This window comes from Peromyscus eremicus, chromosome 6, assembly GCF_949786415.1.
Source record: "Peromyscus eremicus chromosome 6, PerEre_H2_v1, whole genome shotgun sequence".
In the NCBI taxonomy this organism is placed as follows: domain Eukaryota; kingdom Metazoa; phylum Chordata; class Mammalia; order Rodentia; family Cricetidae; genus Peromyscus; species Peromyscus eremicus.
Genome location: NC_081421.1, coordinates 47,602,598 through 47,621,731, shown reverse-complemented (window position 1 = coordinate 47,621,731; position 19,134 = coordinate 47,602,598). Strand labels below are relative to the sequence as shown.

Sequence of the window (19,134 nt, the reverse complement as noted above, 5' to 3'; positions counted from 1 at the left end):
CCACTGCCTGGCCTCTGTTTAATCTAGTGGCTTGTTCTTTTTTCTGATCTTCAGGAAAATTTTATTAAAGTACATAATATATCCCCACATTTCCACTTTTTTTTTGTCTAAAAATAACAAAAGAGGGTTAAAATTAAATAATTCAATTAAAATTTTTTAAATTTGTATATTAAAATAGAAGCACAAACTGAGCATGGTAACTCTGTCTGTGATCTTAGCACAGAGGAGCTGAAGCAGATTGACTGACTCTCAGTTGTAGGCTAGCCTCGACTCATTCCCACAACTTAGTAAAAATGTGAGGCGGTACTTTGAAACCTAAACTAAACCAAATGACATGAGCTTGGGAAAGAAACCTGTAGAGATAGGAAGAGAGGAAAGACTAAGGGCATTAGTTAAGAGATCTGTCTGAAACTGTCAAAAGTTATTTTTAAAAAAGACATATGCAAACATTTCTAATACATGTTGACATTTGAAAACAAAAATTTTATTGTGATTCCTTAAAGCAAAATTAATGCCAACACAATGTGCTGAGTTCATTGAATAAAACATATTTTTTAAATGAATTATATTATAATTATGTGTAATAATTTTAATATGTATTAACTAACAAAACTGTGCTAAAATTTTAAAATAAAATGAGTAATTACAATGCATAAGAACTATTAATTTTAATATTTTTAATTATGTCTAACTGCAAATGTCTTAGTGTGGTAGGTAGCACATATGCGTTCAGATGCTCAAGAATTCCAGAAGAGGACATCAGGTCTCTTGGAACTAGGGTAGCAATTGCTTGTGAGCCACTGACATGGTTCTGTGAATTGAACTGGGTCCTCTGAAAGAGTAGTATGTACTCCTTAATGCTGAATTATGTCTCTAGCCCCAGAAGCTCTGTTTTGTCTTGTGTTCATCATCAAAATTATCTCATGCTTGACAACTACTTTCCCCATTTGTATTTATATTCCATCAGAGACATATATTAAATTTATGTATAAGATGATTTAGTGATCCATAGCCACATTAAAATACACTCAAATGATATGATTAAATTTATTGTCCATTTCTTGGAGCTTTGGATACAGACTGAATTCTTTTCACCCAAAGTTTTATCAGTTTAGAATGTAGTTCGGTATGTATTAATTTTGGGAAGTGAAGGGAGTGGGATGTTCTGTTGCTTCCATTTCCTCAACAGCCACAGATCAGTTTATAGTTCCTGGCATGAGTTCACTCCAAAGGAGATGATCTTAAGACCAATTAGACAACTGTTGCTCTACGTACCCCTGCTGCACCATTGGAGATCTCTTGCCATGATGGTCTTTGTTGTGGTTTGTAGGGTTTATAACTGGGTCAGACTATTGATTGTTTTTCTCTCTTGGTACCTTCATATACTCTTTTTTTTAAATTTTATTTTGTAATTTAATTTAATTTTACATATCAACCACGAATTCCCTTGTTCTCCTCCTCCCACCGCCTTCCCCCCAACCCGCCCCACATTCCCATCTCCTCCATGGCAAATACTCCCCTGAGGATTGAGTTCAACTTGGTAGATTCAGTCCAGGCAGGTCCAGTCTCCTCCTCCCAGGCTGATTAAAGCTGCTCTTAAGTGAAAAGGTTTTCAGGTTGGTTCCAGCTCAATTCCTCCAAGTTTTGTGCCCAGAGTGTAAGACATTTTCACCAGTTGAGTTTTGCTTTCAAAGTGTGGGAAGATTATAGCCACAGTTTTGTGCAATTCTTGTCAATCACCAAAGAAGGTTCTTATTGTAGCAAGTGTGGACTGCTAAAGAGATCCAGAAAATTCAGAGAACTATAGACCGTGGAGTACCTAACCCTAGTTGACAATTCTACTACACCATGTCTACCCCTAAGGCTCAGGCAAACATCATGGAAGAGAGTAAGGAATGACTTTAAGAGCAGAATGATCAAGACATATGCTGTGAGATAGTGTCTTCTGTATATGACAGGGCAGCTGCATCTATGAAATCGCAGCAATGTATTCTTCCAACTTTACCTACATAATGACAACTCCAAAGTAGAACATGAAATTCATCAATCACTGAGCCTTCTCTCCACTTAACACCAACAAAGACACTGATAATCATTCAATACTGGACAAACACTTTCCAAACGGCCAGTAATTACTTTTATTTTTCTTCTTAGTGTACCACATCTTGCATCATTTTAATGAAATACTCATATAATATAATAGTCTAATTACAATTATACCAGAGCCACATTCAAGACTTAAAAATGAAGGAAAGTTCCAAGATGAATGAGAAGTATTTCTTCAGCAACATTAATTTTTAGATTTAACAAATATTTTTGTTTATTTGAAAGTTTTTGTAAAGTGAAATAATTTTAAAAGCCACAAGATAGACGTTGGGTGCAATACCCACCTATGGCACTTCTCTTAGAAATGTATACAAAAATATCCTTTGCTTATATAAAGTTTTTCATGTATCATATGGAAATATCATGTATACTTAGTAAACAGGACTCCAAGAGAATTTAAAAGATTATGTGAAGACAGTCATGTCAGGAAAGAGATTTCCACACTGCAACACAGTTTCTTCTGTTTTGGTAATCTACTTTGTTCCACCTCCCTTTAAATTAATTTTTCACACAGATCATGTTTCCCTCCCCCACAAAATACAATTTTTTATCTGGAGAGGAAGAATGTTGCAGTGCAGGCAGAGTTAGGAGAAGGCATATCCCTCTCAGACCTGAATTCCTATATTTATTTATTTTCTCTGTCTGTCTGTCTGTCTATTTTCTATCTATCTATCTATCTATCTATCTATCTATCTATCTATCTATCTATCTATCATCTATCTATCTATCATCTATCTACCTATTTATCATCTATCAATCACCTATTTATCTATATATTATCATCTATCATCTATCTATTTATCTATCTATCTATCTATCTATCTATCTATCTATCATCTGTCTATCATCTATCTATCTATCATCTATTTACCTATTTATCATCTATCATTTATCTATCGCCTATTTATCTATATATTTATCATCTATCATCTATCTATCTATCTATCTATCTATCTATCTATCTATCTATCTAATCTATCTATCATCTATATCTTCTTTTATTTATTCTCCTCGTACATATTACATCCAAAGTACACAGTTTTCCTTCTCTCCTCTCTTCTCAGTCATCTTCTAGCCCCTTCTCCCCAAGATACACTCCTCATCTGTTTCCCTTCATATAAAAGTTAGCCTCACAGGGATACCTGTCAAACATGGCACAACCAGTTACACTAAAGCTTGGCTCATACTTGTGGTGATATTTTATGTGTGCTCTAACAAATAAAGCTTCCCTGGAGATCAGAGTGTAGATCCAGCCACTAGAGGCCAGGCAGTGGTGGCACACACCTTTAATCCCAGCACTTGGAATCTTATGTCTTTGATTCCCATAAGTGGGAGGCACATACCTTTAATCCCAGTGCCTGGGAGGAGGAAACAGGAAGTGATATAGCTGGGCAGAGAGAGGAAGTGATAAGGGGAGGGGGTGGAGGTAGGAGCTCTCCCCTTTCAGTCTGAGGATTCCTAGAGGTAAGAAGTCTTTCAAATGGTTGGCTGCTCTGCTTCTCTGATCTTTCAGCTTTCACCCTGATATCTGACTCCAGGGTTTTATTATTAAGACCAATCAGAACTTGTGCTGCACATACTTCATATCAAGGCTTTATGAGGCAATCCAATAGGAAGAAAAGGATCCCTAAAGCAGACAAATGAATCAGAGATAGTCCCTGCTCCCAGGGGTAGGAGGCACACCGTAACACCAAACTACACAACCATAATATGTATGCAGAGGACCTAACTCAGACACATACAGGCTAGTGATTGTTGCTTTGGTCTTTGTGAGCCTTTATGAGCTCTGGTTAGTCGACTCTGTGAGCCTTGTTCTTCTGAAATCCTTGCAACTCCCTTTACCTCCAGTCTTCTTCACTATTTCTCAGATCCACCTACTGTTTGGTTGTGGGTCTCTGCATCTGCTCCTATACTTCTATCAGTTGCTGGATGAAGTCTCTCTGATGGTGATTATGCTAGGCTCCTGTCTACAAGTATAGCAGCATATCATTAGGAAAAAATGTCATTTTTTTTTTTTTTGCCAGTTATGTTTGGTTCTATCTTAAGTCTCTGGGCTGTCCAGTCCCTGGTTTCTGGCACTCTAATGTCAAGTGTAAATTCCCTCTACTGGCATGTGTCTCAAGTTTGACCAGTTATTGGTTGGCCATTCCCAAAAGTTCTGTGCCACCTTTACCCCAGCACATCTTGAAGGCAAGACAAATTTGTAGGTTGAAGGTTTGTGGCTGGATTGGTGTGCCAGTCCATCTACTGGAAGCCTGGCCTGGTTCAGATTCCTAATCCCCATTACTAGGAGTCTTCCCTAGGATCAATCTCATAGATTACAGAGAGTTTCCATTGCAGTAGATTTCTACCTCACTCTTTAATTCTTTACTGTTATTTCAGGCTCCTGCGTGTCAAGAGCACACAGTTACCAACAAGGATAAAAACAACCAGAGAGCTCTATAACTTTCTTCCCACATTCTTTTTTAAAATGTTTTAGTGTCTTAAACATTAATCTGAATAATAATTAGTTAATTAAATTAAACTGATAACACAGCTTTTAAATAGTTGCAAAAAAAGTGAAAATCCTTTTAGTAAAGCAAGTCATGACATAAAAATCATTCCATTTTGGTTTTGAAAATATAGTAATGAATAAAGATGAGAAATGTGATCAATAAATTTTTACAAATTCATTTTGGTTTCTGAAAAGAAAATTATATGTGCCTAATAACAGGTTCATTTTGTGTATCATTAATGCAAATAAACATCTTCACCCAGAACTTGGAGGGAATCTTACAATCTATCCTATTGAAATACAAAGGAGAAAAAAAAATGTGGTCCCAAGACTTCGCAATAACTGGATCATTTTTTTAACTTATTGTTTAACTGCTTTTCTGACACATCCGAGATACAGCAACTAAACTTGTGAAGAAACAGAGACATGCAAAGCTATGTTTAAAAAATTACATAAACGTTTTGCTCAGAGACATAATTTATATTGCCGTAACTTTGTCTGTTTTAGAAACTTTATATTTTATTTAAAACAATGCATTAGAGAGTGCTTTGTTTTATTTTTTATGTGATAGCATTATGGAGAGATAATTCACATACCATAAAACTCCCTTAAATGGTAGTATTTAATGGTTTTTCTCTTTGATTTTGTATTTGTTAGCTATATAGTCTTCATCAAAATCCAATTTTAGAAGTTTTTGATTAGCTCAAAAGGATGTCTCATAACAGCACCCTCGGGCAGCCACTATTCTGCTTTTGGTTTGAGATCAGTTTATACTGGGCATGTCAATTAAATTAAAGTCATAAATATGTATATTTTAGAATGTTCTTTTTTCGCTTTACATAGTGTTTTGATAGTATGAAGTATTTTTGATACTTAAATACATGTCAAAACATCCATCCAGTTAGAATATGTGACTTAGTTATTTCAATTATAGTCATAGTTATTTTAATATTAATAGTAATTAACCTCAGAACACTTTTGACCTCCTGAAAAAAAAAAAACACTCACTAGCAGTTGATTCTCATTTACCAGACTACACAGCTATTACTGTACTTTCTGTCTCTTGTCTCTGTCTTCTATGGAAATTTCATGTTATTGAGAAAGTACAAGGTGTTTTATGACTATCTTCATTCAGTTAACTTAATCACTTCAGGTTTACCCATGTTACATCATTAGCCAGTATTTCATTAGGATTATTAGCATAATAATATGAAGATAATATTTAATTATAGATTCACTTGGCTTATTTGCCACTTGGGACTAGTGTGAATTGCTGTTGTGAACCTTTATGTATTAGTATTTTTATGCAGTATCATGCCAGAAGACACACAGCTATTTCTTTTTTTCTTTCTGGTTTATGTGGTGTATATTTATCTTTCTTATTATCTTTTTGGTCTTAGTAGAAAAAATTGTAAAATAGTGAATATAGTTATCTCAGAGTAAAGTGTTAGTTATGCTATCATTATGTTTGTTGTTAGCAGGTGTTGATGGTCATATAGAGGAAGAAATTCTTTCTTTTCAGTGTGTGTATGTGTGTGTGTGTGTGAATGTGAAAGTGTACACGAGTCTTTTGCATTTGTGTGCATCTTTGCATGTGTGTGCATGTCTTTGTACTTTTATGAGTGCATGTACATGTATACATGTGTGTGCATGTACATATGTTTGCATGCTTTTGTGCATATGTGTGTATGTGTGTCCATGTGTACATATAATATTTTCCTCTCAATTTAACCATTAGAATTACATCATTTGTACACTATTAAAATATAATACAGTTCCATAATTGTAAAAATGATTATATCTTATTTGTCTACTTTTTGTTCAAAATTTACAATTTTGGTCTTTCCAAATTCAATTTCTTTATTTTTCACTTCTGTATTGTCCATATTTTCAGTTGTTTCAGAGATTAGTTTTGCTCTTGCTGTTAAAGTATGTTCTCTTCCATAATACGTTGAATTCATTCTGGATGATGATGCCAACTCCAGAATTCATATCTAGTGCTATTTGTTTAACTGGCAATTTCTTCAGTGATACAATTTCGTGGTCTCTTTTCCTTTGGTTGTGCCAAACTGATTTACTCATGTGATCTTTCTTCCTTCCTTTTTTCTTCCTTCCTTCCTTCCTTTTTGATGAAAAGCATCATTTTATTCAGAAAGTACTCCTGGGATACCACAGTTTCATAGTCATTGATAAAAGATGATATGTGTTTATGACCCCTGTTTCATCAATGTTTTCACTTTTCATTGATGGAAAAACATAGACATTGGAGTCTGTTTTCACAGTTCAACAGGTTTGCATGTTAGATCACTGGTCCTCAAGAAACTAGTAGCTTCCAGGTTTTCTCATTGGCTAGTCTGGAGGAATCACACACTTAGAGCACAGGAGTACTTCTCTAAAACTCCGTGCATGAAGATAGGTTAGCAGTGCTCTCGTTTAGGATACTTTTCCTCTAGCCTATAACTAATAATGGTGACTGATATTATCAACTTGAGAAGACAAATTATCACCTAGGAGTCTAGGATCAAAGTGTGTTCTAGCTAGAGATACTATCACAGTAATGAAACATTGGAGCAGAAAGCATGTTGGGGAAGGAAGGGTTTTTTTGTCTTACGCTTGTGCTGGGAATTTAACAGAGTCATTGTATCTAGAGTAAACCTTAGACTATATTAGCTGTTTCTCACTGTATCTAGGGTAACAGTAGAATGTATTTGTGTTTGTTGGAGTTACCTAGACCTGGAAGAAATTATAGTAGAGAACAGTGATAGTTTTTTCTTATAATTTATAGAGTTGTTTTACTGAAGGGGTTTTTCATCTGTTGCATGACTTTAGTCACAAGACTATTCAGGCACACTTGGAGAATCTTGAATTATTTGGTACTGCCAACAGTACACAATAATGACTAAAGTTTATATGGTGTGATGATTTCCTTCAGAGAACATATAGAACAGATCAAAGGGCCTTTGGTATGAAGAACTTGTTCTACCCCAAACACAATCATTGTGTACAATCAATAAATATGCTTCTGAATGGAAGTCCAAGATTCAGTTCACAGAAACTGTTCCTCCTTGCTGCCAGAGAGCCTAAAATTACATTATGGAGTGACTCTCCTTATTTGAACATTACACAGAACACAGAACAATTGCCATATACTTCCATATAGTCCATCATTGAAGGAAATCAGAATAGGAACTCAAACAGAGCAGAAAACTGGAGACAAGAGTTGATGCAGAGAGCATGGTGGTGGGGTTGCATTTGCTTACTGGCTTGCTCCTCATAGCTTGCTCTATCTGCATTCTTATATAACCCAGGACCACTAGACTCAACCTCAGTGGGCTAGGATCTCCTCAATCAGTCACTAATTAAGAAAATACCCTACAACCAGGTATTTTGGAGAGTTTTCTTATTTGAAGTTCTATCCTTTCAGCTGTCTCTAGCTTATGTCACATTGACATACAAGTAGACAATCCAGGGTGTGCCTGTGAAGGATTGTGTAGATTAAGTTATTCTGTCAGCAAGTTTGTGTGGGATAATCTAGATCAGTTTAAGTGAGGTGAGAATATCCACTTTAAGGGTAGGCTGAAAATTTCAATGACTGGAGTCCTAGACTGAATATAATGGAGAAAAAAAGCTGAGCACAAACCTTCATCTTTTCTGGTTTTGAATATATATATACAATGTGATTAGCAGTCACTTGCTCCTACTGCCATGCTTTCCCCATCAATCATGAACTGTAAGGATTGGAACTATAAATTGGAAGGAGTTGTTCATCCTTAAGTTATTTTGTTTGGTACTGTGCAACAGTAATGATTAAAGTAACCAATACACCAAAATTCAAAAATCTTGTTGAATACCTCCATTTTGATTTGTTTTAAGACTGTCAATGTTCAGATGCTGAACAATGGTTTTTGACCTTTTATAATCTGTCTGAGTTTAACATGAACTGTTCACATAGCTGCTTCAGGATTTCTTGCTAGTTCTAAATGCCAAGCTACATCAAAGTAAAATGTCCTCAAATATCATAAATATTTGAGAAAAGCCTATGTTTGATTTTCAGTTAAGAGTCCTTCCTAAGAAAACTTAGTTTAAATATTTGGAGTAAAATTTTACTTTTACAAATCTCTTAGTGTTTAAGAGGTAAATCTAATTTTAAAAAATGTATTTGGCTTAAAAGGTAAATCTTATAATAGTGTGTGTCTGGATATAGTCTTGTTATTATAGTTTGTAAGACAGAATTACAGTTTTAGTCAACACATAAATGGAACACAATGGCAACATTAATCATATTCATCATCAAACCTGTTGTTCACATGCAGTCTTTCTCTCACTGCAGCAAACATACCATAGAAGAGTGTCTGAACAAGTGTAAGGCTAAATAATAGGTCATTCTCTTAGAAATCATTACTATGGGAGGCAACATGTTGGTGTGGTTTGTCACTGCTTTTGTTTCCAGGATCAGACTCATGAATCTGGAGCACTTAGTTGGATAAATCTCTTTTCATCTTGTGCTGAGCACTACTCTTCTTTCAGGGAGATGTATGCAGTGTTGGGAGTGGACTCAGCTTTAGGATTGTTGATATATTGCATTCTTCTGTGAGACTGGCATTGAAGGTTACATGTTCTACTGCAGAATTCTTTAAATAGTCCACTTCTATCAGTGCTAATAGTCTGACGTGTAATGAGTTATTAGGCTAATACAATGGCTATTATATTCCTACCTGGCTCTCTCATCAATGGCCTACTACTGATGTGGCTTTCCAACCCATGGATGCCCTACACTGAGTCAGCTCTGGTCTGATTCCCCTCTTTCTCTAATACCTACATCTTGGGTGAGCTTCCACCAGCCTCCATATCTTACTGGCTTCCTTGAGTCAAGGGAATTGGCACTGGATTTTGGAGCTTTTGATTTGTGTTCTTTTGTAATGCTCCAGCTCTGACTATCTTCCCTGGGTTCACATCTCTACTATAACAAACTCAGGGTATGTGGGCCCTTGCACAGGTCTGACCTCCACCCTAGGTATCAGATTTCTGATGAAACTTCCAGCCTGTGTGCCTTTGCCTGGCTATGTTCTAGCATCCTCAGTATCTGTCCATGTAGTGATTTCTAAACAAAAAGGAAATACACCAAATTTATGAATTATGGATTTGCTCTCCCTGTCAAAGCAATATATTATGTATGTTTCACTTTTCAATAGTAAATAATGGGCACTAACATTAAAACATTACTGAAATAAAGCTTACACATAACTAGTAAACAATAATAAACAGAGTAAAAACATATTTCATATAAGTCCTATTATAAATTTTCCATTGTAATATTTAAATATTAAATTCTATTCCAAATTGGGGTTTTGATCATATAACAATAATATTCATAAAATATTTTTAGCCTGGTTGTACCAGAAGTCATCATTGTACTGGGCTCTCTCAGAGAATTCAAAAGGGAGTGGATTAGGGTTAATTCCGTATTGAGTAGGGTTTGAAGACTGTAATTAAAGTTCAGGGAGAAAAGGCAATATTTCTGGCATGTGCTTTTCAAAGTAGATAAATATTACTGCTGAGTATAAAGGACATTAATTTTTAGATTTAATAAGGATTAAAATCAATTGAAAATAAATAAGTCATGGGGAGAAGATAATCTTATCAAATTTGACTTAATTATTTTTATTGCATTAATGCTAGTGTTTTCTCATTTCTACTACTGTAATAGAAAATTAAATTCTTAATATTCAATCATAGCAACAACAGATAAAATTTCAACCTAATGGTTTAACATGGTTAACCCCAAACTATATGTCACAAACCTTCTGATTTTTATTGTAGGTATAAGATAACATTGATGTGCTATACTATCAGGCTGATGAATTAATAAAGTAAGCCACTAAGATGCCTGGACATAAATATCTCATTAAAATAGATTTAATGTTTACATAATTAAGCATAATAAAACTATATTTAAATCCTGAAGAATTCAAACACAAGAAAGTAAACATTTTTAGGTTCAAAATATTTGCTCAACTCTATTCTTTCTCTTGTGGTTAAGGGATCAGTGATAATAGATCTTTATTTTTTTATTTTTATTTTTTATTTTTTTGGTTTTTCAAGACAGGGTTTCTCTGTGTAGCTTTGCGCCTTTACTGGAACTCACTCTGTAGACCAGGCTGGCCTTGAACTCACAGATATCCTCCTGCTTCTGATAATAGATCTTTAATTCTGTGATATTTTCAACTTATGGTACAGATCTGTTTGTTTTTATTTATATATGATTACAATATTAATTATAAACATTCACATAAGTCATTTCAGACTCTAGAAATAACAGCAAAAATAAACCTTAAGGTAATACTTTAATGAAGAGTGATAGGCCAAGCCCCAGTGATGTGTTGTTGAGTCTGAATTTCTGCAATAAGATGTCTGTCTTCCATCTTGAGTTCTCTTCACTCTGTTGCCAAGATCCTAGATTCCATAAAAACACACATAGTTCTGAAATCATACATTAAAAATCTGAAATACCAGAATCACTGTGAGTGACCTCTAAAGTCATTAAACTCCCAGTATGTCCCACTTAAAGTTAAAGCTTTTAGAAGATTTAACAACAGTCAGTTGGGTTTCCCTCAATTTACTTAGAAAATTGTGCAATATTCAGGAATGGTTCTTGATGAACTTCCTACTACTCCATGGCCCCAGGGTTCTGTAAATTCAGAATTCTTTCTTGTAAGTCCTTCTTTCCATTTCTCTTTCTATTGTTACAGCTGATGTTCTAGACCTGCCATACACCGTACTTTCAAAAATAGCTTTTGTTGATATTTTTACTTTTGCATTTGAAATATTCTAGACATACCATTTAAAATTTTTAGAATGCCATGTTCAAGACTAAAAATCAAATAAATGACTATTTATGACTTTACAATGTATTTCCTTCATAACCCCAACAAAGCCATGCAATCAGTAAATCAACACTAGTTTAGCCACCTTCAAGAACATTTCTTGCTTTCATAATCATGTCCCATTATCTTTTGTAATAAAATGATCCTCATGTGCAAAAAAATAACCATTTCACAAATAACTGTCATATCTCAGGCAGTGCAATGAACAATTGAATTTTGCTGTCATATTGGTACCTAACTTTTTGGTTTAAACATGACTAACATATATTATAGAAGAGTTTGTAGCAATCAAGAGAGATGGATAAGCTTACAAATCTTGGGAGGCATAAGGCCAGGTCAACTTAATAATGAAGGCCACTGGTTAATTATTCATTCAAATGAACGAAGGAGTTCACATCAACATTTTCAGCAAGTAGAGATTCTTCCTTGTAAAGCGTAATTTTAAATGGTAAAGTTGTGGGCAAAGGAAACACAATGTATCAATATTTATTAAGATCATTACCTAACCAGAGACTCAGTAATTTCCATTTGCTGATTCAAGAAGCACCTGCAAAACTAGGATACAAGTGTAATAAATGTTAGCATACACTTTGTGCATTAGATATGAAATTGTTTAGTGATCAAAAGGCCACACATTTTTAGAATTATTTGATCCAGTGAAGAAAAATAGTTTTGCTCTGTTGGTCAACATATATGAGTCATCAAATAGCTTCACAATCTGAGATCATTAATCAATAGCAACTAATCACATGTGTTAAATTTTTTTCTAATGAACAATCACAATACAGTGGAAATACAAGGCAAGATACAGGAGTAACTTTTATTACTTTTACTTAATTCAGTATACAAATGTATGATCCAATCAATACAAAACTGAGACTGTCTGGCTTTTTCTATTATCTTTTAAATAACTTTATTTATTAATATGTCATGATTCAAGTGTACACCACTTGTTGTGGTTTTTGATATTTCATTGGTCACAATGCACCTTCATTGGCTACTTCTGATTCTATATAAAATGTTTTCACTCCTTGAAAAATTCCCTTTTTAATCACCTTTTCTCTTACTGTTTTTATTTTTAAGATTATCCTTAAAAGCATAATTATATTGTGTTTATCTTTTGAAATTTCATTTAACATTAGATAATGTCATTAGACATTTTTAGTCAATTTAAATATAGCTAGTTGATAGATGGAGAGTAGATACATAAATTAAAAGGGTGTTTTAATTGTTATTCTATATGATTTAATAACTGTTATTTTTTAATTATTTTGTATTAGATACTTGGTATCTTTATTGCTTTCACCCTTTGTAATTTTTGTCAGTATGTAATAAGCACATTAAATCCATTTGTATAAGTTTTCACATCTGTTGTTATTATTATTTAAAATTCTCTTAAACATACTAGATTATGAGCTTGTGATGTAGCTCAGCAGTTAAAACATTTGCTTCAGAGGCAGGAAAAGTTGAGCTCAGTGCCCCAGATTCCATGGAAACGCTGGCTGAGCCCTGTGACCTCATTGCAATCCCATCACTGTGCAAGTGGAGTGCCAGGATCCCCAGAGCATGTAGAGCAAGCTTGACTAAACATATCAGTTAGCTCTGGGTTCAATTGACCATCCTTGGGTAAATTAATAAACTGGAGAGTGATCCAATAAGACCATTGGGCTTGACTTTTGGGCCTTTACAAGCATGTAAAGACATTTGTACACCTCTCCACACACAGACATACACAAACATGCAAACAGTCAGATACACACTTACATCCAAAGGATGTAAGAAATCAAGGGATTATATTTCATTCAGTACAGAGGAGTTTTAACTTAAGTCAACTTACATACTTTCCTCTGCCTTAACTGTTTTTGTTGTTTTTTAATTTGTTGTTTTTTGTGTTTTCTCGTTCTTCCTTTGGCTTCTTTTGTGGCTGTTTTCTTTACTTTCGTGTGTTTATTGAACTGGAAGATATGCATCTTGTTTAATTTTCATTAGCAGTTCCTTGCAATTTTTAAAAGATATTCAAAATAACTTTTTTTTTGTTGTTGTTGTTGTTGTTTTGATTTCAAGACAGGGTTTCTCTGTGTAGCTTTGCGCCTTTCCTGGAACTCGCTTTGGAGACCAGGCTGGCCTCGAACTCACAGAGATCCGCCTACCTCTGTCTCCCGAGTGCTGGGATTAAAGCCATGTGCCACCACCGCCCGGCCAAAATAACTTTTTTTATTAATAAAATAGCAGTAGTGACTAAAATAATATTTTTGAGATTTTTTTTTAATTAAAACTGCTCAGCCATTTGCTCAGGCTAACTATTGACTAGCTCCTACAACTTAAATTAACTCATAATTCTTATTTATGTTTAGCCACATGGCTTGCTACCTTTTCTCAGTTCTGCCTTCACATCTTGCTTCCTCTGTGTCTGGCTGGTGACTTTGACTCTTCCCAGAATTCTCTTCTCCGCTTGTCCTGTCTATACTTCCTGCCAGGCTACTAGAACACTTTATTTATTAACCAATCAGAGCAATACATTCATAGCATATGTTGAAGTTAAAACCTTCCTTTTAAATAGAAAAAAAAGGAGTTTTTTTTTTTATACTCATATGTGCTGTGGGATGGTCTGTATGTCAAATTGGTCTGATTGGTCAATAAATAAAACACTGATTGGCCAGTGGCCAGGCAGGAAGTAGGCGGGACAAGGAGAGAGGAGAATTCTGAGAAGTGGAAGGCTGAGTGAGAGAGACACTGCCAACCGCCGCCATGACAAGCAGCATGTGAAGATGCCTGTAAGCCATGAGACATGTGGCAAGGTATAGATTTATAGAAATGGATTAATTTAAGATATAAGAACAGTTAGCAAGAAGCCTGCCATGGCCATACTGGCGGTTGGTAGAGGTTTGTCCTGACTGTGGGCCAGGCAGGAAAACTATAGCTACAAATATGTGCAAGTATTTGCACATATGTTTGCACATATGTATGTGTACCATGGACATGCTTGTATCTGTGGGGTTGAGAAGAGGTCATCATATACCATGGTACTACTAGAGGAACAGACAGCCATAAGCAGCCAGATGTGCTTGCTGTGAACTAAATCAGGATCCTTTGTAGGAGTGGAAAATGCTATTAATCATTGAGTTAACTCTCCAGACCTGGAAACTAAGTCTTCTGACACCCTCTCTAAGTTGGAAAATCTGATGCCTGAAATATAAAACTAAAGGGAACTCAGCTCTGGTATATCCTGTAAGCTGTACTATTTCTCAGCACTCTTCTTGATTACTCTCCTAAACAAAGTAACTTGTTCAGTTCTAATTGCTAGGTGGATGGGTTTGTTTCATTTCTACCAGGTCCTGCAATAGGTATGGAATTACTTCTGTATTAATGAGAAGAAATAGCTGGTTTTATAAAGAGAACAAATTGTGGTCAAGGTTACTAAGGAAACACAAGGGTAGTTTAGTATTTAGTACAGAAGCCTTACTCTGTCTTTTTCTTTTTCTCTCTCTCTCACTTTCATTTACCACATCCCATAAATAATAACTTTACAGCCCCTTGGTATGTTTATAATTGACATTGCATAGTCTTGCACTTATTGCAGAGATGATTTCTATTTTCTCTTTTTACAGCTGACTCCATGTGAATTGTAATCACAATTTGTTTTCATCCTCGAATGAAAGTTAAGGTACAGTATGAAGGCAACTCCAAATTTGGTCTCTTAAAGCTGATGTTTACTTTATTTTTTTATTTTTTTATAATTTTTTTCAATACAATTCAGTTCTACACATCAGCCACGGATTCCCCTGTTCTCCCCCCTCCCGCCCCCCTCACCTTCCCTCCAGCCCACCCCCCTGATGTTTACTTTAAATAATGACTACACATCAGGTTGAATTAAGCTCAGGAAGAAATATAACTTGCCAACAAAATATAGCAAAAATAGTGAATTAAGCTGTTCTAGCTTTCTGTAAAACTTAATAGGATGTGGAGAACTGAAAATAGTGAGTACATAGTTTTTCTGACTTTCAGGCTTGTACTTGAAATTTGTTTGGCTAGTGATAAAAAATGACTAGTGATCAAATGTGGTATACTAGACAAGCAAGGTAAAGGAAATCAGTATTCATGTAAGAAAGGTGTCTAACTTTGAATACCTTTCATTATTTGTCCATAAATGCTATCATGGACACAGCTTTGCTTGAAGTCCACAATTTATTCAGTGAGTAGTGAAAATTATCATCACATTTTTATAGTACAGATGGGTTTACTGACAAGAATGATTCTTTGCTTCTTGTTATTTTCTATTGACTGCAAGTTAATTGCTAGCAAAAGGAAAATTGTATTATAAATATTTTCATAATATATTTGATGCAGGTTCTTTTCTTTCACTTTTTTAAGTAAGGTTTTTCTTTACTAAACACAATCAACAAATAAATAAAACAAGAAACAAATAGGCATTCATTTTGATATATAAAGAAGGATTAACACATGATGTTAAATCATTACACTTTTTCACCGTTGATGAAATTATGAATGGGGATGTACTAGAATATAGATGGAAACCAACAACTGTGACTGTGTTTTTCTTTTTTTTTTTCTTAAGAAACTTTCTATCCATTTTACATACCAACCACATATCCCCCTCTCTTCCCTCCTCTCCTGCCCCAGCCTTCCCCAACTCCTATTCCTAACTCCTCCAAGGCAAGGTCTCCCATATGGAGTCAGCAGAGCCTGATACATTCAGCTGAGGCAAGTCCAAGCCCCTCCCCCCTTGATGTAGGTTCTTTATGCATACAAGATATTGTGATCCTTGTTTCATTTAGAAAAATGTAGAATTTTATACCGAAGTATTGATTTTTGTTTTGTTTTGTTTTTTGAGACAGGGTTTCTCTGTGTAGCTTTGTAACTTTCCTGGATCTCGCTCTGTAGTCCAGGCTGGATATTATTGAATATCCATAGATTTCACGATTGGAAACTTTAATCTTTAAGAAACCAGACTTATCTGTTCTAAGATATATAAATTTATGTAGTTTTATTTATAGATTTCATAGGCATATTTGCTAGCATTATTTTGCAATTCATAAGAACAAAAATATTTTAAATTATTTAACAAGGAGAAATAATAATTGAATGTGCAAAATTGAAAAATAATTTAAAAAATGTCTTATTGAACATAGGCTTAAATTCTTTTTCCTACAGTCACTTAATGGCAATTATATTATTTGTCTTGAAGGGATAAGAATAGCTTGTTTTACTAATACACTAATTGCCTAAGTCCATAGTAGTTCACAGTACTTTAAACACATTGGTTCATAAGTGTTCTGATTTCAAAACATAGCACATGGTGTTCATTAATGGTTTTAAATACAAATATTGCTTTTCAAGTTCTCCAGACATGAAAACAAAAAGTTTTATTTTGTTTTGTTTTCTTCTCTTCCCGTTGAGTGTGCTGCTCTGGATGTTGTATAAAATGTGGTGGCAACTCGAGCATCACGAGTTTCTCTGTCCCTTTGACAATTCTTGAATTAGAAATGTTCTAACTTGCTCCTATTCTGAATAGTCCTTCACCATATCTTGTAGGATATTTCTTAAACTATTCAAAACCTAGAATAAATCAAAATAGTATAAGAGGCAAGAATGAATTAAACATAGAAATGTAGTTATCCACAAGGTTTTCATGAAAGTTGTCAATGTGACCTTCTCTGTAGATGGTGAAATAACTCTCAACCCTGAAAGAATTTTTTCCTCAAGAGAAATGTGTCAGAATCTATCAACTGCAAAACTTAGCATGGATCTGAAAAATCTCATGAAGTTTCAAAGTACCATATTCTGTTTGAAGGAATGATTCAATTTTGTCAGGTTTTCTTCTACCTGGAAAATGTTTTTTTTTTTAATGTGATCATCAATAAATATCAGATAGATACATAAACAGATAGGCAAATAGATTTTAAACTGTGATTAAGGCAGATTTTTTAATCATCTTATTTAGTTATGAAAGTTTATATAAAATATCTCTTATTTCTTAATGTTAAGAAAATATGATTTTTAATTAAGAGCCTCCCTATTCCCTTCTGCAGTTTCCTAAGATTATGAAAGATGAAAGATTCAAAATTTAAGTAATTTTGTTCATGAAGTTTGTCTTCAGATAATGATAATTTTAATTTACTGGAATTGTAATAATTCCAAGGTTTTTTTTTTTTTTAAGTGATAGAACTCTTTTGTGGGAAAATGGTTAAATACTTAAGATTCTTCAATATTATAGAAATATTCCCAGGATTTATAAGAGAAAAGATGAGGAGGGCTTTTCCAGGTGGTTGTTGTAGACACTGCTCATCATCATTAACTATCTATCTTACAATAAATTAGATGTGAATCTGTTGAGAATTCATCATTCAGCGTTGTTTAGATTTTAAGACAGTGTTGTGTACTTGACTGAGATTTCATGTTTCAAAATTAAATGAATGTATTCTAATTTAAAGGTTCTTTTTTTCATTGATTGGGTTTGTTTGAGATACTCTTCATATAAATGAACAGAGATGTTCAGGAATGACACACACATGTGAAAAGGGTGTTTATTTTCTTAGCTGTGCTCTGTTACTACATCTAGCTGTAAGAACTGGTATCAAGTCAAATAAAAACAAAAGCAAAACTTATATATCACAGTTATCTCACTGGATAATATCTAAACATTCAAGAAAAAAAGCTATGGTTATAACTTGGTAAAATAACTTGAATGTTATCTCCCCTGATGCAATGTACTAATCGCTTCTGAATAAGTTAGTACCATATTATAATATTTTTGATTATTATGTTGCTTTAAAGAAATGTTCAAACCTAATGTAACAGCTTTGATAATTTTTTTTCAGTCATAAAGAAAATGTTGACTTCCATCCATCTAGAACATTATTGATTATATTACTGTCAGCATTGTTCTAGTCTTAATACTGTATTAAGAATGAGGTGAAGAAATAATAATAGGATGATTTCTTTATAAAGACAGTATATTGTATGTAAAAATTAAGGTTATTTATTGTTCCTTAACCTATTTTCTTCTATATAATTTGCTAAAATGTGTAAAAACTTCAGAAAAAAAAACTTTTCAAATCAGATCAAATCCCAACATAGAGAGTGGAGTTAGATACACAATTCCAACCATAGCTGTGGAGCTACTTGCAATTGTTAGGTGCTGGATAAGGGAGAATCAGTTTTCCTTAAGATTGTGACCTCCAGATGAGTTCATCATTATCCAGGGTAAATATATGTCCAAAAGTGTTTGGGAAGGTCAAATTCATCTTGAAAGGGACACGGGTAAAATGAAAACAGATATAATATGTGTGTGGGGGGGTATATCTGAGAATAGTTGGAAAAGGAAGATGAATATAACTAAAACATAAACTAAGAAACTTTGAAATACGTAATAAAAATTTTACTAAACAAGGTTCTGGGCTGGACAGAAAGCCCAGCTATTAAAAGCTAGGCTCACAATAAAATAGCCAAGAATAATTTTCCTGTTCATCAGGAATATCACATTAAATTTTATTCATTTTGTTCCATATAAAATTTTATCCTTGATATACTCAATCCATTAATGATCCACTAAAGCCCTCAAGATCGAATCATCACCCAATATTGAATCTTTTATGGAGAAACAAAACTTCAAGACATAAGCTTTTGGGG

General features: G+C 34.1%; 1 long non-coding RNA gene across 1 annotated transcript in view; it reads left to right on the top strand.

Annotated features, from left to right (window-relative positions):
• The first annotated feature begins 14,193 nt into the window (after positions 1-14,193).
• LOC131912444 (uncharacterized) overlaps positions 14,194-19,134 on the top strand; it is a 35,104-nt gene continuing 30,163 nt past the window's right edge. Inside the window, exons 1-2 of the long non-coding RNA XR_009379635.1 lie at positions 14,194-14,282; positions 15,093-15,148. This is a non-coding gene — a long non-coding RNA (uncharacterized LOC131912444). The remainder of the gene's footprint in view (positions 14,283-15,092; positions 15,149-19,134) is intronic.